Source organism: Meles meles, chromosome 11, assembly GCF_922984935.1.
Source record: "Meles meles chromosome 11, mMelMel3.1 paternal haplotype, whole genome shotgun sequence".
Taxonomy (NCBI): Eukaryota; Metazoa; Chordata; class Mammalia; order Carnivora; family Mustelidae; genus Meles; species Meles meles.
In genome coordinates, this window is record NC_060076.1 from 42,708,078 (window position 1) to 42,733,032 (window position 24,955).

At 36.4% G+C, this 24,955-nt stretch overlaps 1 protein-coding gene across 1 annotated transcript in view; it reads left to right on the forward strand.

Moving 5' to 3' along the window:
• The window catches only part of LINGO2 (leucine rich repeat and Ig domain containing 2), a 1,225,184-nt gene that overhangs the window by 688,598 nt on the left and 511,631 nt on the right, over positions 1–24,955 (forward strand). Inside the window, exon 4 of the mRNA XM_046023596.1 lies at positions 12,568–12,653. The gene's annotated coding sequence lies outside the window, so the exon portion shown is untranslated. The remainder of the gene's footprint in view (positions 1–12,567; positions 12,654–24,955) is intronic.

Sequence of the window (24,955 nt, forward strand, 5' to 3'; positions counted from 1 at the left end):
ACGGAAAGCATCTTGGTAAATTAAGCTGAAAAAATATTCTATAATTTCCCTCTTTAATTAAGGAGTTTGGGTTAATGGCTGCAGCAGTAGTATTTAACATTTATGCCAAATTGCCAATAAATTAGGGTCAAGTCTGAATGTACCTAACTGCATTCCCAGACCTGCATTGTCACAGTGCAGGAAAGACTAAGCTTTATGCCATTGCTTATATTAGTCTTTCTTGTGGGCTTATTACGGATATTTGTGTACACTTTACTCAGTATTCTACTGGGCAGTTTAATATTTCCCACACATTTTATGTGAGTTGAGAAGGAGCAGAAGATGTTTCATGAGAGGATTGAGTATATTGAATTAGCTCTCATATATTTGACTTTCAAATATTTTTAGACAAATTTCCTTAAAAGTTTCAGTATAAGAATTATCATGCATATGACCCAAACCCAATTTAGTGGTTTCTAAAAAAATATCAGATTGATAAACCATAAGAGACTCTTAATCTCAGGAAACAAACTGAGGGTTGCTGGAGTGGCGGGGGAAGGATAGGATGACTGGGTTATGGACATTATGGACAGGGTATGTGCTATGGTGAGTGCTGTGAATTGTGTAAGACTGATGACTCACAGACCTGTACCCCTGAAGCAAATAATACACTATATGTTAATAAAATAAAAATTAAAATAAAATAATATTTGGATAATAAAAAAAATCAGATTGACATATGCTGAATCATGTTACTTGTATTCTAGAAATACCTGATGGGTAAACATGGGAAACATGAACTTATTTTATAATGCATTCCCTCAGTTTCTGTGGGGGAGATGCATTTCTGCAGAGTATTTATGATGGATTCCAATGTTGTCTGGACTCTTAGGAGATAGCCTACAAGAGGAAAAGTACAGAAGATGAAACAAAGCTAGTTGTTTGCACCAAAGGGACCAGTGTCTGTCTCCAAAATATTATCTGTTGGATTAGTGAGCAATTTTAACTTTGGGCTTTCTTCCAGCCAAAGCAGAACTCTGCTTGTTATTTCTGTAGTTTACTGTATATATTGTTAACATTTTTACCCTATACCTTCCTGTTTAATGACTTGATGCCATCTTCCTCTGGAACTGCCATTGCCTTCCATGGTTTCTCCATTAGTCTCAACTGAGTCAGTGCCCTTAATAGGAGAATTCTAAAACCTTACAAAAGGGATTCTACATCTCTGTTCCAAATCCTTAGGGAATGAGTATAGATTCTGTCTCCTACCCACAGGTTATTATTTTATATTATTCTTTTTATTTTTTAAAATTCTATTTAGTGTTTGTTCCTTGGAAATTGGGATTGTATTTCCTGAGTTAAAGGAGAATCAGTTCAAGATGTTTTTATGACATTAAAAGAGTATTTGGTTGGAGACTTGTTATCACCAGTACACTGCTAAATGTAAAAGGAGAAAATCTTTCATGTGCATGGAGGAATACACTTTGAAAACAGAAATGTAAGCAACAGGAAGCAGTACACACACACACATACACACACACACACACACACACACACACACATGAGCAGACACACATGCCTATGTGTATATGTATTTTCCTTTGGCGGGGGCAGGGGAGACAGGAAGGGAGTCAGAGGTAATTTCCAGGGATAATTTCTTGATTGCAATAAATGTATCTTTTCTCCAAGTGACACAAAACAACTCTGTTTTTGTAAGACTCAATTACTCAGTAAATATTTACTGAGCACTGGTTACTTTGCATCCGCCATTTGGGACACACTAATTGCCAGACACTCTGGTTCCATTAATGGGTCTACATTTACTTCACTTGAGTGTAAGGAATTGGTGCATAGAATCTCTTACTTGTCACCACTGTGCCTGTTTTCTTCAAGAAAATGATTGGACACAACAACAACCAGCAGGTTGTTGGAAAAGGTTAGCAGCAGGACCCAACATTTCAGTTCTGCGGGATTCCTACTCAGACATCAGAAAGATATCCTTAGCCCTCCTCAACCCTATTAAATTGATATCTTTCCAGACAAACTAGAAGTGATTCTGAAGCTTCATGCTTTTTATTCCTAACACAAAAGTTAGTCATTAGGAGCTGTGTCCCTTGGCCCCATAATGAAAGCCATGAAGCCTGTGCCATACCAGTTGGTCAGGGTGCCAAGAACAGTAATTAGGCAGTAGCAGAACTTTCAGAATTGCTACCTCCAAAGGTAGTTGAGAGCAAGTTTATTTATTTTTTCAAACATATGTATCTCTGAATATATATGTCAGACCTCAAAAGTAGATACTAGGTCCCCTCTTGTTCTCAAGGCTCCTAACATTTATACTTAAAATGCTGCACAGGCCCCATGGGGGTAGCACAACCTCCTGGATGCTTGTTGTACAATTTTCGCTAAGCAGGGTGGGATGCTGTGTTTACAAGGGGCTGCTGAAATCCTGTGTTGAGGTTATGATTCTCATCCAGAGATTACATGTTTCAGGGTTGTTGCATGCAGCCACTGTGTAGTTTCCAGAACAACAGAGAGCTCTTTAAATACTTGATCACTCTGGCAAGAATGCAAATCCTCCTTCTCCCAGGGAGAAAATCCTCCAATATCAAAATCCTACATCATTAGCTGCCCTGAGTATTTCCTTCATGAGTATTTTCCATCTTATTAGATCATGGTGATATTTTCTTCCTGTTAATTCCATTATCATCTATTGTTATCAACATCTGACACTCATAATTTTACACTTTTATGTGTATACTTGTATTTTACATTAAAATATAGACTGGTGTCTGCCCAAATAGAGTATAAGTTCTTCAAGGGAAAGAGCTGCAATTCTGTTCCTTCATAGCCATATGGTCAAGCACTGTGCTGTTCTCATAGAATGCTCAAAAGTAAGTTGCTGGGTAAACCAATAGATAGAGAAGTGAATAGGAAGATTGTGGGATCTAGTGAAATGTTGTCTCAGATTTTACTGAAGATATAAAGCCATTTAAATCTGGGCTAAATTATAATCAGAGACAGGACTCCTGACTAAGTTTTAGAACATTGAAATCCTGGGGTGCCGGAGTGGCTCGGTCGTTAAGTGGCTCCCTTCAGCTCAGGTCATGATCCCAGTGTCCTGGGATGGAGCCTGGGATGGGCTTCTTGCTCAGCGGGAAGCCTGCTTCTCCCTCTCCCACTCCCTCTGCTTGTTTTCCCCGTCTTGCTGTGTCTCTGTCAAATAAATAAAATTTTTTTAAAAAAAGAAAAGAAACATTGAAATCTCTTACCAGGTTAAATATCGTTTACATCTTAGAGATCTAGGCAAGACTTTCATATACCAATTATATTAGGATTCTGTAGAGAAACAATAGCAAATTAAATATATATATATATATATATATAAATGTATATAATAGGTAATATGTAACATTGTCTATAATATTACATATGTATGAAAATATTTATTCTAAGGAATTAGTTCACATGTTTATGGAGGCTATGGAGCCTCGAAGTACCAAGATCTGCTTTCTGCAAGCTGGACCCCAAGGAAAGCCAGTGGTATAATTTGGTCAGGTCTTAAATGCCTAAGGACCAGGAACACCTAGGGAAGGAAAAGATCAATGATGTTTTATCTCAAGCAACTAGGCAGGAAGGGTTGAATTCTTCTTTCCTCCAACTTTTTGTTCTGATCAGACCCTCAACAGATTGGATGATACCCACCCATATTGGGGAGTGCGAACTGCTTTACTAGTTCCATCAGTTCAAATGCTAATTTCAAAAGAAATGCCCTCACAGAGACACACAAAAATAATATTTTGCCACATATCTGGGCAACTCCTGACCTAATCAAATCAACACATATAGTCACATCACAGTAATGAAGCAACTGAAAAGCACAGATGTTGGTGACTTGTCCACAGTTAGTCAGCTGGTGCAAGGGAAAGTCATGACCCAGGTCCATCCTCTGATTGATGTTTTTTCCATCCCTCACAGAGAGGTCAATATTTTGGAGATCGAACAAATAATGCAGACAACTGACCCAAGGCTTGCCTGTGGGTTGCCGACTAGAGACCATATTCTCTCAGATATCACTCTGGAACAACACTAAGCTTAGTGCTGAATTCTTGATCCATTAATATTCTCGTGGTTAGTTCTCTCTCTGTCCAATTTTGAGAAGTGGAGATTTTATTTAAGTTTAGACCTCATTATTCTTCACAAACCAGAGAAATTTACTGTTATATTCAGGGTGTTCCATTCTGCTAGAAGGCTCAGAAATGTCATAGGATGTTCAATATATCTTAAAAGGAGACATTGACAAATTGAAGTGCATCCAAAAGAAGGTGACCAGAATAGTGAGACGTCTGGGAATGTGTCATGTGAGGAATATGTCTGTCATTTTTGTGTTCAAGTGTGGTGATGTTGAGTCTGAAAGATGCTCCCCATCCCTGCAGGGCAATGATAACTTCCTTCAATTATTTGAAGATCTGCCATGTGAAACTAAGATTCTATATTTTCTGAAGAGTTCAAGAGGGTAAAACTTGAGCCAGCGAGTGGCAGGTACAAGAAGGCTGACTTCTACTGTATATACACATAAATTAGTTAGAGTTGTTGCTCCAGGCTCCTTTGTAGATGCCAGTGGAGCTGCACTGTGGGTAAAAGCCTGTATCTCCATACTGATTGGGAGACAGTGTTGGTGGTCTGTCACTTAGGACTTGAAGATTGTGATTATTTGTCACTGAGCTATCCCCAGATTGATGATAGCCAAACTTCACTTGGCAGTTCTCACTCACCTCACTCAGGTGAAGAGCATTTTAGAAAAGGTCATGCTATTTGAAGCTAGTGTTGATGCTGGAACCCCTGGTTAATTCCTCTTGCTGAGTATAGAGCACAGCTTGAGGTCATTCCCTTCCTCTCCACCTAACTTACCAGAATCTGGAGCTTTCCTTACAGCGATGAAACAGTATAGCTCTTTAGGAGGCTGTCTGCATTGATCTGTAGGAGGGAAGTAGAACATATTTAAAATAAATCCTTTTACCCCCAATCTTTTTAAGTTAACAGTAGATATTCAGGATGGCTTATATGAAACAAGTGTAATTTAATGAACTACACCTTTGAAAGTGTTACAAGATGAATCAAACCATAAAATGTGTCAGAGGTTTTAAAATAAAGTCATGTTTCAGTGTATTTGAAATAATGTTCACAGCAAGGCAACAGACATAAAATGAATATTCTTCCAGTTCTCACCTTGATTAGAATAGAAAGTACATATTTAACAGTTATTTTGAGTCTTAAATGTGACTCAAACTACCAATCTAGTTATAGTTTGTCTTTTATCTTTTTTTTAAAATGTCACTAAAGCAGCAGTCAAGGCTTATATTTAGGTTTAATACATATTTCATTGAACATGCAAGTTCCATGATGGAACTCATTTTATTAGACCCTGTACTCAATACAAAACGTCATAGTTGCAGAGGGTCATATCACATCTTCCTAGCTGTCACACCAATATCTTGCTGAGTGCAGGCTGCAGTGTCTCAGGTTTTTTATTTATACTGGTACTCATTTAGTTTAATCCAACAGCTATTTCCAAAACACCTGCAGTACACACAAAAAACACTTAATCAACAGATAGTCCATTGCTTTGGAGATGGGAATAGCAGCAAGATTCTCCATGGTAGTAGAGATCGAGGCACACGATGATAATCAATTTAATGAGAAACAGTCTTAATTCTAAGAAAAGTTATTTTATACTAAATGAATTTACCTGTCCTACACTTGTATAACTAAAATGATATGGGGATGCTCTGCAGCTCTTAGGTTTTAAAATACAAAGCCAATATCTGAAGCTGGTTAATTCTTCTTACCTAATGTGTCTGCAGTTATGGAGCTACCACCAGATGACAGAACTGTCTTAGGGTAGAGCAGCACCAGTGAGATCAGAATCTTAAAGTACTACGTCTACACAACTTGTGTAACCTATAAGGAGACTGTGCTCTCAGTCCACCACTTTACTACTTTTCCAGAAAAGGAAAAGGGGGGTGGGCAGGGAAGGAGTCCTCCTTCTTCCTCCATTCCACAGTTAGCATGCACCATGTATTGAGCCGGAGAAAGCAACTGTGCAGATGAACCAAAGAATGGCTCTGGTCCACTAAGAGCTTATAAATGAATGAGAGAAATAGTTGGAACATGAGTAGGTAGATTAAAGACCGAGGAAGTCTTTGAGCCCAGGCTAAGGAATTAGAAATAGGGCCCCCATCATCTCCCTCTGCCCCCTTATTTTATAGGGAATGGGTCACCTTAGAAACATTATGAAAAAGTATTGACAGGATTCTAGCTTTGATTTGGAGAAATTAATCCAGTGAAATCAGTGAAGGACTTACAGGAAAAGGAGGCAAGACCATTGCTGGCAGATGACTCAGTTCAGAGTCTGTTATAGTAGTAGAGCTAAGAAAAAGTAGGAGTCATAGATATGGGGAGGGAGCAACACCCTTTCTTTTTCAGGAAAGCCCATCTATACTCTTTGTATTGTTGATTATAGAAGAATCAAGGTCTGAAATAAGTGGAGATACACACACACACACACACACACACACACAGAGAGAGTTAAGATAATGTAAGAAAATTGATTAGAAAACATGGAAGCATTTTAGGAAGAGATTGAGTAAGAAAGAGGCTGAAGTCTAAGAAGCCAGTTAGGAAGTGATTGGTAAGATGATAACACATCTTTGGATTGTTGGATTCTTTATTCTAAAAATCCTTTTCCCCTCAGTATTGAACCATCCTCCCTCCCCCCACCCACATTTCTATATATAACTTTTTTTTTTCTCTTAACTCCTATCTGAAATATATCTAAACTGTTGTCATTTTTATCCCCGCACTTGGGTCTTCCACCAGGAACTTCCCCATCTGTTTTTGAAGAGAATAAACTTCACTGAATAATTGTTTTGGAAACATTCTTTAAGTTGCTTTATATTGTGGGCCCACTTAAGTGTTTCTTGACAACATAGTGGTTAAAGATGGCATTTGAAAATACAGGCTAAGGAAATGCTAAGTTGGCTTTCAGGAGTATGAAAAAAATAAAAACTGCACAGTTCTTGTTAAACTTCTCTTAGAATGGAGCCATATTAACCTAATGGGAAGAGACTATACCTTTCCTATGTTGTGAAAATTTTTTTGATTTTTTACTGAGTCTGAGTGAAACCATTATTAAACAACAATGATAATATCCGCTCTTTGGAAATTTCAGTGAACCCCACTTGAAATCATCTCAGAACATAACCTACCAAACTAGATAAGAGTAATTTAGTATGGGCTTTGAGATGCTATTTTGACCGTGCCCCTATTAAGTTTTCCTCAAAATGTATTAAGAATCTTAATTCCAAAAAAATCCCCCTATATGCATATGCATATGTGTGTATTTATGTATATGTAAAATGATTCCAGTAGTTGAGATATGCTTCAGTAATGGTACTCATAATGGGAGAAATGATGAATGTATGTACAACCAATGGTGACTGTTCTGTTAATGGGATTTGGAGAAATGCTCATGGAATATATTGCTGTTTGGAAATTTGGCTAAAAATGTCAGAGGTAAGCATATCTTTGTTTCATGGGTCCACCATTCTTATAAATTTTCTTTAAAAAATTATTTATTTATTTGAGAGAGATAGAGAGCATGCTAGCATGAATCCAGGAGAAGGGCAGAAGGAGAGGGAGAAGCAGACTCCCCAATGAGCAGGGAGCCTTCCTTGGGGCTCAATCCCAAGACCCTGAGATCATGACCTGAACCAAAGGCAGATGCTTAACTGACTGAGCCACCCAAACACCTCTGGGTCCACCATTCTTAAAACTTATTTCTTTCAGTATCTAGTTATGCTTCTCCTGTTTTTTCAACAGTGGTAAAAATTTTGCTTTCTGAAAGATCTTCATCAGTAATAAATCCAAGTAACATTTAGCAATGAAATAATTGCTAAATTTTGGAAGCTAGGACTGGCATTCTGTAGAATTTATAGTGATTTTTCATGGCAAATAATTCTTCTTTTGACAAATATTTTCCTTTAATAAACTATATAGAATAGAATTTCAGTCTTCTGTTTTCTTTTATAATATTTTTGGCTACCTCAAATATCTTCTATCAAGGAAGGTATATACTTGATTCTTCAAAAAATACTGATTCTCCCTTAGTTATAAAAGTAAGGTCTAGTATACCTGAATTTGAATCTCAGTTTTATCACCTTTAAACCATATGACCTCAAACCAAATCCTCCACCTAAAAGCTCAGCATGTTAATGGCTTATTTAATTTTAGTGAGATTTAAATGAATTAACACCAGCAAAGTATTAATAGAGTATCTGGCTGTTAGTAAATGCCTAAAAATTATGACTTTTTATTAACATTTTAAAAACTTATAAATTAAATGAGATAATGTCACATAAGTATGAAATTATATAAACACATATACTTAGCACAGAACATTGTAAGACAATGAGTGGTAACTAAAATTTATAAGGTAAAAGATATGGGAAATATAGAAAATTATGCAGAAAAAAGGAAAATTACCTAAAATCTTATTAGCCAGTAACAAAAAGCCAATGTTTAACTTATTTTGTCATGTATTATTAAAGTCAAGGGAGTCTGTACTAGGTGACATCAAGATACACATTTATTTTCAAAGCAAGGAAAATCTTTATTTGGAATTACTGATAAATTACAAACAAGAACAGAAGTATGTGCAATTTTCTAACTGCTTATTTAGTATTATTGATCTCATGATAATGGCACTTTTTTGAAAAAGGAAATTGTACGCTGAAAAAAGTTATTAGTTATAGTTCTAATAACATTTTTGTAAATGGAAAACACACATACACACATGCACCATGAATTAGTCAAGTACTATTTTAAAATCACCTGGAACTGCTACCTATTATCTGAATTCTTAGTACTTGAAGTGTAGGCACTGGATCAGCATCATCAGCATAACAAGCTGTGATAAATACACACTTGAGTCTTGCCCTAAACTCGTTCCATCAAAAATCTGCAGTTTGACATAGTGATCCGAAGGGGCACGTGCACCCGAATGTTAATAGCAACAATGTCCACAATAGCCAAACTATGGAAAAAACCTAGATGTCCATCAACAGATGAATGGATAAAGAAGATGTGGTATATATACACTATGGAATACTATGCAGCCACCAAAAGAAATGAAATCTTACCATTTGCCACGACGTGGATGGAACTAGAGGGTATTATGCTTAGCGGAATAAGTCAATCAGAGAAAGACAACTATCATATGATCTCCCTGATACGAGTAAGTGGAGATGCAACGTATGGGGTTTGAGGGGTAGGAAAAGAATAAATGGAACAAGATGGGATCGGGTGGGAGACAAACCATAAGAAACTCTTAATCCCATAAAACAAGCTGAGAGTTCCCAGAGTGGGGTGTAGGGGGGTAGGGGGAGGGTGGTGGGGTTGTGGACATTGGGGAGGGTATGTGCTATGGTGAGTGCTGTGAAGTGTGTAAACCTAGCTATTCACAGACTTGTACCCTGGGGCTAATAATGCATTATATGTTTATAAAAAAATAAAAAAATTTAAAATGTGGTTTGATTCATGTGCATATAAATATCACTCATATACCTTTCAGTTGGAGAAGCAATGTTTTAAACCAAATCAAACCAAAGATGGAGGAAATAAAAAAATTTAATGGGGTTGCACATATTCTAGTGGAATGACTCAGGTAAAAAATAAAAAGTGTTGCTAGTTAAAAACTAATCAAATTTTTATACGTCATTGTTGTGTCTTAGTAAAACCAAAGCATATGTTCTGTAATAATACTGCTGCTTCAACGGTACAAGCTTGCATCAGTGTTTTTGACAAACTGGTTTCCCTTTTAGCATGTTGTTGGTCAGAGCTACAGATAGGAGACAAGTGATTGAAAGAACTTTAAATACTTCACCCTGGCCTGTGTGTACTCACAAAATTCCTGCTCAAATCCAAAATTAATAGTACATGTGTATCAGCTTTTGTGTAGTGGATCCACCCTGGGAGTATTACAGTGAGGACTCCTTTAGAAAATGATGTAAAGTAATGAATATATTTATCGTCTTTACTTCTTGTTAAGGAGAAACATAAATAAATAAATCTGTTTTATTTTTTTAGTGGGAGTTGTTTTAATATCTCAAAAGAGAAGGCACACATGTGGGAATATGAAAAAGTGATTCTTTTATGATTTTCTATTTGCTAGTTCTTTAAAGGCAAGATTCTTTTGTCTTCCTTCCAGGAATGAATAAAAACAAGAATAATTAGTTAGAATATATTTTAACATGTATCCATTCATCCATGCATTCATTAAGCAGGAATTTTTTTTTTAAAGATTTTATTTACTTATTTGACAGACAGATCAGAAGTAGGCAGAGGCAGGCAGAGAGGGGAGGGCGAGAAGCAGGCTCTCTGCTGAGCAGAGAGCCCGATGCGGAACTCGATCCCAGGACTCTGGGATCATGACCTGAGCCAAAGGCAGTGACTTAACCAACTGAGCCACCCAGGCACCCTAAGCAGGAATTTTTAAGTAGAGGCTGTAATCCTGTCCAGATGGATTCCACATTCCAGTGAGGAAAGGAGATTATAGATAAACAAATTAAAAATATGATTATAGGTTGTGACAGGAGGAGAATATGTTGGGATTTCAGGAAAAACCTCTTTGAGAAAGTGACTTGAACTGAGACCCTAAGGTATAAAAAAGATCCAACTGCAGAGCATTCCAGGCTTGATTTCCTGAAAAGCAAAGTCCTTTGGTGCTCGAGACCAGGATTTATTACGAGAAGAGCATGTAGAAGCCCAATAAAAATGAGAGAAAAACTGTAAATATCTGAAAGGTAGACTGTAGCCTGTTCATGTCAGAGTTTGCAGGCCATGATAAGATAATTGGATTTTATTCCAAGTACAATACAAAGCTACTTAGAATTTTAAGCAGGGTAGTAAAATTATGATTTGTGCTATATAGTCTACCCTGGCTGGAGTATGAGCAGTGGATTTTAGATGAGGTCATGAGCAGAATCAGTGAGAATAGGTAGAAGGCTTTGCACAATTCTAGGTGATCAATTATGGTGGCTTCATCTGGTGAGAGGAGAGAGCTGTATGGATTTTAGCTATATTTAATTTACATAATTATCATGGAAAAGGAAGTTAATTAAAAAAGATCTTCACATTTCTGACTTGAGTACAAAGCATATGTGTTAATTTCCTATGAAGTAGGGACTACCTGGGAAGGCATGGGAGGAAATTTAAGAATTTAATATCAGAGTAAGTTTAAAAGGTAGTAGATACCTTGGAGATTAAGACAGTGGGATGTGGGGAAGGTTCAAATCCTACCCTAAGTGGTTAATAGCAGTGGATCTTGAGTAATTTACTTGAGCTGTGCTTCTGTTTTATCATCTTTAAAAAGAGGGAGGTTAATAATACCTACCTTACAGTGTTGTTATAAATATTAGATAATTCCTATAAAATGGTAAGAACAGTTACAAGCAACAAAATAATAATTATCATCACTATGAGGGCTTACACAAGGAGTAATATTAAGTAGAAAAGCTGGCATACAAGTTTGAGGTTTGAAGGAACATGACTGACATTCCAGTTCTTTTAAGAAAACATTACTATCAAATTAACATGTTGTACACCTTAAATTTATACAATGTTATATGTCAAGTATATTTCAATTAAGGAAGGTGGAAAAAAAAAAGCTTTTCACCTCATTATACTTACTTGGAGTTAATAAAAACTGTCCTATGATAGCTTTTACTTTGTTTTTTAATGTTGTTGGTGGTTTTTTTGTTTTGTTTTGTTTTGTTTTGGTCAACTTAACCTTTCTCCTTTAACCTTTTCTCTTTCCATGGGTTATACAGGAAAGCTAACACAGAACTGGAAAGTAGCAGAAAAAGAGTCATCAAGACAATGGAAAATTCAGATTCTAATTCGAGAGAACATTTCATTTCCCTTTTTTAACTTTACAACTATTCCAAAAGTAGATTTTAGCTTTTAATTGATTGTATTGAAATTTTCTGCATAAATAGACCATAACTATTTTTGATAACAGATTATCAGATTCATCCAGTGATTAACTACTGAAACCACAAGGGATAATCTGGGGTTTGCATGTTGACTTCATTGTCAAATTAACCTTTGAAATAGCAGGTCGATTGATTAACACAGAAAAATACTTTCTCTTTCAGGTCTACATTATAACAAATTATAACAAAATATCATTTTTACTTCTGGAGTGGAAGGTTGATTTCTGTAGCTATATAAATGTATTTGAACATGAGTTTGATCCATTTATCTATTTAATAAAAAAAGGAATTTAATGAATTCCTGAATGGTAGATATTTTGTCATGTTCTGAGAATTCTAATAAACATGACAGTGTACTTTTTTCAAGATGCAAAACCCCAAATATGTGAAGTGGCTTAGTCCCTTTTGTTTCTTTAAAAACTTTTTAAAGTAGATGCTATGTAAATTTGAATTATTGTTGTGGTCATTAATATATGGAGATCCTTCTAGAAGCAGGTATCCTTTTTTAAACATCTTTTCTTCATTTATTTTTTGGTAGCCTCAAAACGGAGTCATGTAAAGAGGCTCAGAGACGAACACAAAAAGTGGCCACCAGCAGCATGAGGAGCCCAGCAAGTCAGCCTGGTGAGTGGGAAAAGTGATGCGTGGTTATCTTTTTCTGTGTGTCATTAAATCTGCTGAGTTTGCTTTTTATGCAAAAAGTCCTCAGAGTTTACAAACAACTCTGTCTAAAAGGAGAAAGTCTATGACATTGATTCTCATTACCTCAAAGAACCTAGGGAGATAGTTTTTGGCAGGAATAGTAACAGCATTTTGTTATAAACAGACGTAGTATTACAGTTGCTATGTAACCTTATGAAAGTTGCTTAATTCTTTGAGTCTTAGCTTCCTTTTTTGAAAATGGAGATGATGGGGGCGCCTGGGTGGCTCAGTTGGTTGAGTATCAGACTCTTAGTTTCCACTTAGGTCATGCTCTCAGGGATCTGAAGATCAAGCCCTGTGTTGGGGTTCTGCTCTGGGCATGGAGCCTGCTTAAGATTCTCTCTTGCCCTCTAACCGCGCCCCCCCCCCCCCGCCCCTGCTTGCACAGGTATAAGCTCTCTCTCTCTCTCAAAAAAAAAAAAAGGCAGGGTGGAGAGGCAAGAAAATGAAGATTATGGTAGTTATCTTGTTATGTTTTCCTAAGAACTAAGTAAGAAACTGTGTATAAACAATCACTGTCTTTAGCATAGGGAAAGAGTTTAAAGTTATAAGACTAATATTTATTGAATATTTCCACATGCCAAGTACTAAATGCTGACTACTTTACTGCATTGTTTTATTAAATACTCAAAAGGCTAAAGAGTAGAAGGTATTATTGTTCTCATTTTACAGATGAAGAAACTGTACTATTGAAAAATTATGTGACTTGTCCTTAAATCACAAATTGCTCTGATAGTTGAGTGTAGTCCTGTCTGATGCCAAAGTTTCTGTACTTGTATTCTTTCAGAAAGTCAACAATCATTTATTGGGTAGCTAACAAATGCCAAGCTTCTCTTAGCTGAGATGTCATGCTATTTCCCGAATGATTATTGCTTAGAATATAATAACTGTATATTCATAAGATGCATTATAATTTACAAATAATTTATGAGTAAGTAATTTTGTTTATTATTGATATACCCTATATGGAAGACAAAGTGGGGATCATTATGTGTATTTTACAGATGGAAAAATTGAGGTCCCAAGAAGTTAATTGGCTCACTGGGTGTCTTACAGGCTCAGTGATGGGTTAAGGGTCATGTTTTTGGTGTGTGTTTTTTTAAGTTTTTTATCTAAATTCCAGTTAGTTAACCTAGATTGTATATTTGTTTCAGGGGTACAATATAGTGATTCAACATTTGCATGCAATACTGTACGCAGTGCCCATTACGACAAGTGCACTCCTTAATCTTCAACACCAATTCAACCCATCGCCCTCCTACCTTCCCTCTGCTAACCGTCAGCTTGTTCTCTATAATTAAGAGTATGTTTCTTGGTTTGCCTTTCTCTTTCTTTTTTCCTTTGTTTATTTGTTTTGTTTCTTAGATTTTATGTGCGAGTAAAATCATATGGTATTTGTCTTTCTCTGACTGACTTATTTCACTTAACATAACACTCTCTAGCTCCATCCATGTCTTTGCAAATGAGAGGATCTCATTCTTTTTTTATGGCTGAGTAATATCATATATACCATATCTTTATCCATTCTTCATGGCATTCTTGATGGCTGTGTGGGCCATTTATATAATTTGACTATTGTAGATAATGCTGCTATAAACTTTGGAATGCTTGTATCCCTTCATCCATTCGAATCCATTGCAGACTGAATGTTTTTGCAAACATTAATTACCAGAGAAATAAAATGGTTAAAAGGCAGACACAAAATACGTAGGTCCACTTATTTATTACTTGTCATTATTCTGCAGACTTAAAATTATAAAATGGCTATAAAAGGTTTTAGTGCTTTCTTCCCACAGTCCAATTCCATACTCCTTCTGGTGTAGACCAGCTAACATTTGCAGATTAACACTAGCCTGTAGACCAGACAGTAAGCCTTATAGCACGGGTAGAGCTACTATGAGGCAAACATCATATTCAGTCCCAGACCTTTGTTCTTCAAATCTAGGTCTTTTCATGTTACTCCACAAGACCTTAACATACAGCAAGAAACCTGGGTTATGGTCTAAGTTATGAGAAAATAAAATCCCCAACTGTTCAAATGAAATAGATGAAAGAAAACTGACAATGACAAAATAACTTTAAAGAGTTATAGGAAACAGTCAACATGAAAAAAAAGTGGAGGGGTGCCTGGGTGGCTCAGTGGATTAAGCCACTGCCTTCGGCTCAGGTCATGATCTTGGGGTCCTGGGATCGAGCCCTGCATCGGGCTCTCTGCTCCGCAGGGAGCCTTCTTCCTCCTCTCTCTCTGCCTGCCTCTCTGCCTACTTGTGATCTCTCTCTCTGTCAAATAAATAAAATAAAATCTTTAAAAAAAAGTGGAAAACAATTGGAAAGTTTATAGGAATGATTTCTTTTAAATTTACTTATCAGAAACAAGACTAAGATTTTTGATATGTGATATATTGTTAAAAGACTTTCTCAAAATACGAGGCCCTTTCCTCTTTTCCTTTTTATTTATTTTTGGAAAAGAAAAGTTAGGTTGCATTTAGAAGACTGGGCCTTATCAGTTCCCAAGCAGCAGATAGACTTTGTATAATTCTAAGAGATAAAAGTGGAACTTGGCCAGCTATGAAATGAAAATGAACTCATCTCACCGCTATATTGAAGGGGCCTGAAAATAAATGTTACTTGTTCATTTCAAAAACTACTAAAGAAAATTGCAGCACTTTTGGTACACAGTAAGATGCATATTGCGTCAGCAATGAAAATTTACTTTGTAAGATGATTTTGTGGCTTTCTCAGTTTTACTGAAATGGATCCAAATATTTACATGTGCTATTTTATTAATAAGTATTTTGCCATCTGTGTCAAAGTGGTATTGCACAGATGTTCAGGAATAACTTTGGTTGTGAGTAAATATTAGAGGAAGATTGAATTTTTCTCCAAATGATGCTGATGGAATTTTTTTTGTCATAGTTTAAGATACCAGAAATAGTAGTTGTTTTAACATTCTACCAACTTAACTGTGCTTGATGAAGCTTAAAATGGCTATAAGGGCATGGAGAAGGGTGGAAATTTATGACAACATTCAAAACTAGGACTTTCAGCCAATCTATTATTATCTTCTGGGGAGATTCCACATCACTAAATAAAAATTCATAATCTGAAGTAGAGCAAACCCATGGCTTTAAATAAATAGACAGATTCTGAGCCCTTCACTTACTTTCAGCTCCCTGACTCAGAGATTCAAGAATTGTGTCACTGAGAAAGTAGTCATACCTGCACACTCTTTAGTCAGTGCCTGAATCCATTCAAGAATTACCCCTCTTGCTCCCTCTGAAAAGGGCAGAGAAGAAAGAAGGACTTAGAGACGTGTATTGCATCCAAACAGAAAGTTGGGTAGTCCCAATAGACTGTATATGTGTGGTAATAATATGACCAGAGACAGCAGTCCTGCATGTGTGTATGTCTCTTTAATACTTAATAGATCAGGATCAGAAAAACAGTAGTTGGGAGAGAAGAGTGTCCATCAACATTTTAGCAGAAGTGACTTATGTGAGTTCTTGCTACTTATTAGAATTTAGGCCTGAGGTTGTTCACAGTCTACTTTTCAACAGTGAGGCACAGATGCTTTCTGCTAAAAACCAGGTTGTCAGTAGGATCAAGAACTAAGAGTCATTCTTATGACATATTTGTTAAGAACACTACCCTTCAATAGATTTTTATCACACTTTCTAATCAGTAACAAGCAGTAACAGCAATAACAAAGTCAAACATGGTTTGGATAATGTTTCCTTGACACAGGACATGGAAGCCTCAGAGGTAAAGAAAATGTAGAACAATGAATTAATACAGAAACAAGAAAATTACTTTAGGAAAACTTTTGTCATCCTTACAAATGCATTGATTGACTTAGAAATAAAAGCCATAGGAATTGAAAAAGTTGAAATGAAAAGGACTGAAAAGAAACAAAATGTAACAGAAGAAGTAAATCTGCCTTTGGAGGCAACAAATAATGTCATCAGATTTGTGGAAAGCAAACTGAAGAAGTAGTCCTAGAATGCAGAGGACCAAGACAAATGAGAAAATGATGAGAGAGAAAAATGACCAACATGGAAAAGAAAAATCAAGCACGCAGATGGTTATTTGTGAACAAAGAGAAAAAGAATAAATAGAAGCAAAGCAGTCATCAAAGAATCACTAGGGAGAAAAAAATCTTGCCTCAGAAAGAGATAGGAAGGGTTTCTACAACTCTAGATTTCATTTACTAAGATGTGAGGTTTTTTTTCATATTGTACCAGAACTTCCTGTTTAAAAATTAAGAAAATCCAACAGTAAACAGACAAAGATTATTTTGAATCTGATGGTTTTGGGGGTTTGTTTACTTGATTGTCATTTAGTGTTTTCATGCTTCTAGATTATAGACGCTTGTCCTATTTAGTCTTCCTTGTTTTCCTTAAGCAATTTTGGTAATTTGTGTTATCCTAGAAAAACTATCAATGCAGAGTAATTGTTCATGCATGAACATATATTTAGAAAAAAAAAAAAGACTCAGTGTCAATGCACCAGTGGAATAATTAAGTGGTTTTAATTTTTTCTCTAAGTCTCTTCTTTTTTTTCACATATAGAATAATCATATACCATTGATCAATTAAAGCTTTTATTGAAATATACTTAAGAACAGTACACAAATAAATAGGTGTACTCAATAAATTATCACAAAGCCAAGAAATATGTGTCATAACCCCTCAAATTATGAAATAAAATATAACCAACAAAATTAAAGGTGCACTTTTTCTTTCTAATCAGATATCTCAATCATCTATAAGGTAAGCACTTTCCTGAATTCTAATACTGTACATTATTTTACATTTTTTTGAATTTTATGCAAATGGACTGATAGAGTTTATACTTGTGTGTCTTGTTGATCTCAATATTATTTATGTGAGATTTCTATGTACAGGAGTAATTTAATTTTCAAAGTATATACTATCTACTGTGACTGGTTTGTGGTGCTTCCAGCCTTATACATGTCTTTTAGGGCATATATGTCCACATTTCTGTTGGATGTATGATTATTTATGTGTGATTTATATGTTCATTTTTAGTAGATAACTGATCATTTTCTGAACTTGTATACTAATTTATATTCCCACCAGCAGAGGATATGAATCCTTCCCAACACTTAGTAATTATCAGGGATTTTTATTTTAGCCATTCTGGTGGGTGTGCTGTGGTATCCCATTGTGGTTTTAATTGACATTTATTTCCATAATGACTGATAATTGTGGTGTTGCTACCCCAGATCAGTAATTCCCTTGGTACTCCCAAATTAAAAGGCAAATGGAGATTTAGAGGAGGTATTCAGAAAGATGATAGTTTTATCTACCTCGACTGAATGAAGATTTGATCTGAAGAGATCTAAAATTCCCCTTTACCTAGGAAAAAAATTTTTTAAGTGTGTAATAACATATGTTATCAAATGTGTGCAAGGCCAACAAGCTCATTCAACTTAAAATTCAGCTTACCAATTTGCTGAACTTTTACTTTCCCTTCAGCTAATGAATAGAATGCAATCTATCAATTTTGTCTTGTTTCTTGGGTACAAACCAGTCTTATGACAGTAGGATCACAGCTGAATGGTGATGATTAGAGTTTCTTGCAAGAGAGCACTTGCACACTCCATTTCTGTGTTGGGAAAACTAATTATTTGTCCAGCCATTTGAAACTAGGGATAGCACATGGGCAAAAGGCGTGAAAACCGTCCAGGAGGGAAGTGCTTATGTCAGATTTTGACAGAGGACCTAGGTTTTTCACCTATGCAGCAAGTGTGACAGCTCCATCACTTTCCAGGCATTTCCTCTGGTGGCCCATGCAATGGTTCATTTGCTTCCAGTACTATTGATTTTCAAACAGTATGAGAGCTTGGCTGATATGTTATTGAGACAATTTAGATGTGCATAATCTGATACTATGTTGTGAAATGGCATGCTTTATTAATGAAACCACATTATCAGAGATTAGCTAGATCAGATTTGTGGTTGCCAGAGGTGCTGGGGGTGGGGGGATGTTGGATGAATGTGACCAAAAGGCACAGACTTCTAGTTACAAGATAAATAAATAGTGGAGATATAATATACAACATGATGAGTATAGTTAAGACTACTGTGTGGTATATTTGAAAACCGTTAAGAGACTAGATGTTAAGAGTTCCATACACGAACCTCGATCACATGCAGACACTCTACTCCCATGCAGCTTACCACCCTTGTATATATAGTGTGTATCCATTAACATATGTTTATAATTAATTTTTATGAATGTCTTTAAATCTTAAAGAAAACAAAGTATGAAGTTATAAACCAAAATTACAATAATACTGTTATTTATATTTGTTTGTATATTTACTTTTACTGGAGAACCAGTAAGTCTTCATGTCAGCATTGTCCCTACTGTATTGTTTGCTAAAGTACGATGGAAGGGAGAAAAAGCTGAGATTGGGTCAACCAAATTGAAGTTATTTTTATTGGTAGATCAAATCCTCCTATTTTGTCTCTGTGTCTTAGCACCAGAGTTAGTCTGGAATTAATTCTTTATAACCAATAATTTTAGTAATGTTTAATCAATGTCTAGTGACCTTCACATGGTTAAGCAATATATATGTGGTATAGAGGTGTCTGGGTAATTATACTTATGCCTTTTGTTAGATTTAGTAAAAGAAAGAAAACTGGAAAATCAAGTAACAATTTGATGAAATCAGTGCTCTACTGAAAGTCTAAGGTAGTGAGCTATTAATAAATTTTCCATAACCATGTTCTCACCCTAAAATAAAAACCTGACATATGGTCTTAACTAAGAATTTCTGAAAGCATTTATTAATAAAAGAGTAAAGAGAATTGAAAGGAAACATGGAGATTATGATCCATTCATTCAGGCATGTCCATTTCCCTCAAGATGTACCCTGATGTCATTTATAGATTTTGCCTGGAAAAATGGCTTTCAAAACAGGAACATTAGTAATTAGTTTTCCATAAAATATGTTTAATCTGTGCTAAAGACACAAAATCACTGGACATATCAGTCACGTAAAGAAAATGAAAAAAAATTAGTGGGAATTATTAAAAAGGGAAGATATGAATTCCCATTCATCCAAACACCTATAACATAAAATTTATATTTAATTTTATATTCATGCATCTTTATTCTTCAAGAAAAATGAACATATAAAAGCCCTTCAGAATGTATTATTCTCCTGGTAGGAAAAAAAAAAGAGAAGTAGCTATGTTGTGACTTTGGAATAGAGTTTATGTCAACCACTATAGAGCTTAGATTCTGTGATACACAGTATTCCTTTGCCTATTTACTTAGAAGGAAAAAATATCAAACTTGGTACTCTGAAATCAGGGTTCATGGCATAGACTAGTAGGATTGTGAACTGAGAAAAGTTTCCCTGAACAGAATGCCAGTTTTTTCCCAACACTAATTGGTAGGGAAATGTTTTATCTTGATGGAGTCTATAGAAAGTCCTAGCAAGATATTGATGCAGAAAATTCATAGAAACATTTTTGATATAATGTCACTGATGGATTCTTATAGAGGCATAATATGAAGTACACTAAAATGGAAACAAGCTTGTTTCGGTAACTTCAAATAAAGAAAAAATAATTTTTATTAGGACAGGAAAAAGTAAATAAAAGATACTTTAAATTCATAGATTCCATTACATTTTTTTCCTGTCAACTGTTCTCAATTAAAACAGCTAACATAGACTTATACTAATTTCATTAAATCGCTATGTAATTCCTTCACTTCTTTTTCTTTTTATCATTGAATTATAAACTCTGATAGCTCAGTTTGGCTCCTCCCTCTCATGGAAACCATATAAACTGAGTATTTTTTCCACACAACTACACACCTTCAAGGGCACATGTGCACATGCATGCACACACACACACATTTGTCTGTAAGTTCAAGCAAAAATCAATGATTTTGCATTTATGGCAGCTCAGATGACCTTTCTACAGACCGTTCTCTTCTAACTTCCAAGCCTAATCTTTTCTATTTAACTCATGTAACTTTGTCCTTTCCTCAGCAGAAGTGAAAATACTAATATACCGATAATCCAAACTATCTATAGGCCATATTAGAAGATAGGTGAATATTTCCCTCATATTCACTTTTTAATCCTGTTTTCAATGTAGTTTTTTGTTGGTTAGTTGGTTTTTGTTTGGGGTCTTTTTTGTTTGTTTGTTGTTTGTTTGTTTTTGCCTTGTGATGCTGTGGGTTGTTTTTTTTTTTTTTCTGACATCTCACTCCTTTAATAAATCAATTATATTTTAAGTATCAGATAAAAAGAATTTGACAAATTACCTCATATTAAGTTGAAACTAATGGTCAGTCTCTACTTTAGAATAGCATTTTCCTTTAGTAAGGCATATTGCATATCTATGCAAGAAATGATAGACTCTCATGGGAAAAACTAGAGGTGATATTTAATTGCTCTAAACCTTGCATGATCATAAAATTTGTTGTCCAAACTCAGAAATCCTTGATAGTGAAAAGGGCACTATTAATAATTGCATAGGGCTAGCAGTGTAAACTGGGACTGTGCCTGGCAAATCAGAGCAGATGTTCCTCCAACTTACAATGTCATTTTCTAGCCTAAGTTTCTCCATCCAGAGTATCCAGCCCTTCATGTGGTTCCCACAATTTACAGACATATGCTGTTTGAAAAACTTCGAGTCTAAGCAAATGGAGGGTATTGTTCATTAAGGTATCCCTGAGATGACTTAGAAATTTTAGGATAGGCAATTTTCCAAATATTTGTACAGAAAATATGGTCAGTATTAATATAGTATGTGGTTAATACAGTATGTGGTCCCTTTCAAAATGTACTGAACTTGATGTCTACTCATTTCTATTCTTCAAAAGCCGAGTTACGATATAAATCCGTGTTACTTCATTGAGTCTCTTCTCCTTGTCTATAGAGTAGTGCAGGAAAGTAATTAGAAAAGAAGATGCTTAATAATATTTCCAGCACTGATTTACAAGTCTGAGCAGGAGGTAAGATAAGCTTTCCTGTTTCCAGTAGATAATACCACAAACTAAAAAAGTCATTTGTATACAATTGATGTGAATTTTTAGATCCCTCAAATAATGATTGAAGAGGAAGGTGACAGAAACCTTCAACTCCATGCATCCCCCCCCCCAATTTGGTATATTTATACATGTACCAAGTGTTGGTGTCTGTTGAAAATGAGATGCTATTGAAAACTCTAGTATAAGATTTTTTGGTGAGAATATAATGAATGTTAGTGCAGCATGTGACTCATTTATTGACCATGAAGTGTAAATAAGGGTACTAGTTTTTGTTTTATTGGCTCCTAAAACATGATTTTAAAGCATGTTGTCTCTAATAATTCTGTATTATTTACACTGTAAGAAGAATACCATTCTGGAGACACTGGGATGGCTTCTGACAATAGTAATGACTACATAATTGTTCTATCTTTGCCTATGCAGTGATGGGTATGGTTAGGTTCTCTGGAAAGTTCATTCAGATTCTCTGGTTTTAAGATAAAAAGGATCATGAGCAGAGGGGGAGCCAAGATGAGAGGGAAGTAGGAGGAGGCACCATTTCAACCTGTACCCTAAAGTGAGCTGATTACCTACCAAAGAACTCCGACCACCCATGAAATCAGCCTGAGATCAGAATTATACACGTCTGGATCTCTACAGGAGCAGAAGACGCCAGTGGCAGGTAAAGCAGACTGGGAACGTCCGACTGATATCAGAAGATAAACAAAAGGGGGAGGGAGCCACCAGAGGTGACCGATCGGAAAGTAACACCCCAACACGAGAGTGCTCTGCATCTGGGGACCAGCATTAACTTGGAGTCTGGTTGAAAGCACTCAAAAAACAAACAGCAAAGGATCGCGGGGGGTAATAGTGGGAACCTGGGCAGTTAGGGTCAGGGACCTAAGTCCCCGGACCCAGGACAGCCTCCCCTGGCGCGGAGCCAGAGAGAGTGCAGCGGAGAAATCAGGTCTCCGTCCCTGAGCCCCGCCAGCGCGCCCGAGAACGAGTGGGGTCTGGCTCCCGAGAGAGGCTGGGAGCCTGGCCAGACGGCAATCCTGAAACGCGCGTGTCCCACACCCTCCCTTGGGATAGGTGCTCATTGGCGCTAGCCTGGAGCTCTGGCAGCCGGAAAAACCAGACATTCCCAGCCCGGGACAGCGGGAAAATATCAGTGTGCGATCTCTGCTCGGAACCTCTCTGGCGGTCTGGAGCTGCCTAGACAGCCACCGCTGCCCTGGTTTTGGGTACAACGAGGAGCTCCTGCATCCCCAGGGACAGTGATTCAGAACCGACTCTGCCAGCAGCTTTTGCAAAACAGTCTGAGGCTTCTCTCTGAGAGGGAGGTTGGGGTGCTGTTTGCTCTCCTCTAAACCTCCAAAAACCATCAAAAGCTGTCAAGGCGAGAGAAAGCAGATGAAAGAACATAAAAACCCCCAGAGAACAAAAGGCTGAAAAAAGCAGTTTCCTGAAAAAAAAAAAAAAAGAGCTCACCCCCTTGAGGGGAGTGGGAGGACCTAACACAGGGAACATCATTGTCTGAAAACCCACGTGGCAGGCCCCTCCCCCCAGAAAACCAACCAGGAAGGAAGGAAAAAAAAAAAAGACTACAAGAGAACAATCACCACTACTTCATAAATACAACTTTTATTTTTAACTCTTTACCAATATTCTGGTTCTTTTTTTTTTATACATACAGATAATTTTTTAACCTATTTACCATCACACTGAGATGTCCAGTACATCAAATTCTTTAATAACCTTCTAACCTGAACTTTTTGATACATACACCCGTGTTTTTCTTTTGTTTTTCAATTTTTTTAATTCTTTTTTAATTTTAACTTAGTTTAGTCTAGTTTATTCTTTTTTAATTTTTATTTTCTACTATACATATAGAGTTAAACTTCAAGGTAATCCCCTTTCCCCAATCAATGCTACCCCTATAGGCAAACCAGTTTCTAATCCCCCTGTAACTTAGGAAAGTTGAGTCCCTTAACAAAAACATCAAGATACCTTCAGGAAGAATCAAAATAACCTTCCTCACCCACACTGAGAATCTATAACCATTCTCCCAATTTTTCCTTCTGTCAGTGTTTCTGTGAATTTGTGTTTGTCCTGATAATATATAAACCTTATACTTGGGGTTCTTTCTGATGAGGTTCTTCCCTTTTTTTTTTTTTGCTTATATATACATATTTTTTTCTCTTGTCATATACTTTTATCACTCTTTTTGTCTGTCTGTTTTTGTTTGTATACTCCACAAATCTTGCCTTGTGGCCCATTTGGGCTGAGCCTTCTCTTTTATCTTCCCTTTTTTTCCTATCTCTCTCTCTCTCTTTTTTTTCCTTTTTCCTTTCCCCTTTTCTTTTCTTTTTTCTTCTCTATTTCTTTTTCTTTTCGTTTTTCTCTCATTTGGGTGGGGAATCCTGATTGCACAGAAGCGTTCCAGGGTGCACATTGACTGCACCACAATCGATAAGTCCAGCTGCATCTGTTTAGTCATCTCTTACCAAAATGACTAGGAGGAGGAATACCCACAGAAGAAAAATACAGAGGATGGGCCTTCTGCAACAGAGCTAATGGCTATCGACATGGACAATATGTCAGAAAAGGAATTCAGACTAACAATTATCCAGGCAATAGCTAGGTTGGAGAAAGCCATGGATGACCAAACAGAATTGATTAGGGCAGAACTGAAAGCCACCAGGGATGATGTTCACAATGCTCTCAATGAGTTCCAATCCAATCTAAATTCTCTAAAAGCTAGGGTAACTGAAACAGAAGATAGAATTAGTGATCTGGAGGACAAACAGATAGAGAGAAAGGATCAGGAGGAAGCCTGGAACAAACAGCTCAGAAGCCACGAAAACAGAATCAGGGAAATAAACGATGCCATGAAACATTCCAACGTCAGAATTATTGGAATCCCTGAAGGGAAAGAAAGAGAAAGAAGTCTAGAAGATATAGTGGAAGAAGTTGTCTATGAAAATTTTCCCAATCTCACAAATGGAAACAACATTCATGTACTAGAGGCAGAAAGATTTCCTCCCAAGATTTTAGATTCTCGAAAGTCCTCACGGCACCTTATCGTTAGAATGGGGAATTTTGTTTCAAGAGAGACCCTCTTAAAAGCAGCTAGGACAAAGAAGCTTCTTACATACAGAGGAAAGCCCATTAGAATAACGTCAGACCTTTCCACAGAGACCTGG